This window comes from Phascolarctos cinereus, unplaced genomic scaffold (genome assembly GCF_003287225.1).
Source record: "Phascolarctos cinereus isolate Bilbo 61053 unplaced genomic scaffold, phaCin_HiC Scaffold_2;HRSCAF=192, whole genome shotgun sequence".
NCBI classification, from domain to species: Eukaryota; Metazoa; Chordata; class Mammalia; order Diprotodontia; family Phascolarctidae; genus Phascolarctos; species Phascolarctos cinereus.
In genome coordinates, this window is record NW_027555625.1 from 85,526,726 (window position 1) to 85,528,966 (window position 2,241).

The window sequence follows — 2,241 nt, forward strand, 5'->3', positions numbered from 1 at the left end:
CTACTATATTCCTTGGCATTTTCAACTTGGGTTCTCTTTCAGGAGGTGACTGGTGGGTTCTTTCTATGGCTATTTTACCCTCTGATTCTAGGACCTCAGGACAGTTTTCCTTGACAATTTCCTGAAAGATACTGTCCGGGCTCTTTGTTTCATCAGGTAGGTTTTTTTCAGGTAGACCAATAATTTTTAAATTGTCTGTCCTGGATCTATTTTCCAGGTCAGTTGTTTTACCAATGAGGTATTTTATGTTTTCATCTATTTTTTTCATTCTTTTGTTTTATTTGACTGATTCTTGCTCTCTCATAGAGTCATTAGCTTCCATTTGCCCAATTCTAATTTTTCACAAATTGTTTTCTTCTATTAGATTTTGTACCTCCTTCCCCATTTGGCCAATTATATTTTTAGGGATTTGTTTTCTTCAGTGTATTTTTTTCACTTAGTCAATTGTATTTTTTAGGGTCTTGTTTTCTTCAGTGCACTTTTTTCCAGTTGGCCAGCTGTATTTTTCCAGTACTTGTTTTCTGCAGTTAATTTTTGTCCTTCCTTTTCCAATCTCTTAACTCTCTCTTGCATACCTCTCATTCTTTTCCCATTTTTTTTCTTCTACCTCTCTCATTTGACATTTAAAATCCTTCTTGAGCTTTTTTAAGAAGGCTTTTTGGGCTTCAGACCAGTTCATACTCCCTTTTGAGTTGCCAGATATAGGTTTGTTGACAATGCTTTCCGGTTCAGAATTTCTGCCTTGATCTTCACTCTTCCCATAATAAGAATCTATCATAAACTTCTTTGTGCTCATGGTATTTGCTTATTTCCTGGTCTTTAAAGAGATTAGGCTCTCCTTGTGGGGAGCAGATGGCACTGACCCAAGCTTCTTGTATTGGGAGCCTAAGGCCTGGTCAATGGCTTTGTGTGCTGGGGCCTCCAACGTTGGCAGTTGGAGGCTATAGGATTCTGGCAGGTTACCTAGTGTTGGGCTGGAAACAGCAATACTGGAACTCTAGGGGTAGGATTGGGTAGGGGGGCTCCTGGAGATTTCCTGCTCACTCAGGCCTTGTCTTCCTTTTGCTTTCTTCAGCTCCTTTCAGATGGATGTTGTAGGGTCTTTATCCACCTGGGGCCCCTAGAAGCACTGCTTCCCTTAATTTTGCTGAGGCACTGGAAGAACTGGTTGCTGTAAAATGCTAAGGCACCTGGTGATTTTCTGAGCTGGTTTCCACCTGTTCCCCTGCCCTCAATGAGGCATTGGGGGGTCCAGGTGTTGGTGTTTGCCTGCTCCACCACCAGGGCTTCAGGATCTTCTCCTGGTATGCTGAGGTGGGGCTTTCCACTAGCTTGCTGGGATGCCTCTCATTCTGTACTGCTGACCTTCCCCCAGGTTAAAAGGGGCCTTTCCAGTTAATCCCTCAAGCTACCTGGGCTATTGGACTGCTGCTCCCCATCCTTCTTGTGGTTCAGCTGTTCCAGGGTTCTTTTTTTGTGGGGTGATATTATATAGGCTTTTAGGGGTTAATAAGGGAGGGTAAGTGAGACTCACCTCTTATTCTGCCATCTTGTCTCCTGGAAACTGACCTATATGAATTTGTGTTAGCATGTATACCTTGCATGGGCGGGGGGGTCATCTTTAGATCATTTTGTGGTGCTTGCCTATGGGTTTCTTCCTATTAAATATACCTTTGTTAATTCTTACCAATTATAATGTAACCCAATAGGAATAATTCATTTGTTTCAATTTGATGTTTTTTACATATGGGAGAAATAGCTCAGCCCCTGTAGGCTCAGATTAACTGTCCCTCCCCATTACACATAGTGACTTATATGTATCTTAATATGAGGGAACCTTTTTATCTATGTTTGTTAACAGGTAAGCAACACACCCTTGGATTTTTTACAAGAGTATTAAGATGCTTTGTTTGGAAGCACGTTTACCAAAATTGGTTAAATGTATAGAAGATTAGCATGGCTCCTGTGAAAGCATGACATGAAAATTCATGAAGCATTCCATACATTAACTTCCTTGGAACATAAAGATTCATGCAAAGTTAAAAAAATGGGCTTGAGAAAACTGAATTAGCTTTTATTTAACCTTAAAAAAAAAAAGTCATGACCAGACAAGTCAACAGCAAAAATCGGCTTGATTTTAAAAGATAAAGGGGAAAACTACATTACACTGAAAGTTACCACAGACAATGAATTAATATCAATACATAACATAAAATGCAAAAGATGGCACAGCATTCAATT

General features: G+C 40.1%; 1 non-coding gene across 1 annotated transcript; it reads left to right on the top strand.

Moving 5' to 3' along the window:
• Nucleotides 1-1,901: 1,901 nt before the first annotated feature.
• LOC144456023 (U6 spliceosomal RNA) lies at nucleotides 1,902-2,008 on the top strand. Its single transcript, XR_013484932.1, has one exon. It is a non-coding gene; the product is annotated as a U6 spliceosomal RNA (small nuclear RNA).
• Nucleotides 2,009-2,241: the final 233 nt, after the last annotated feature.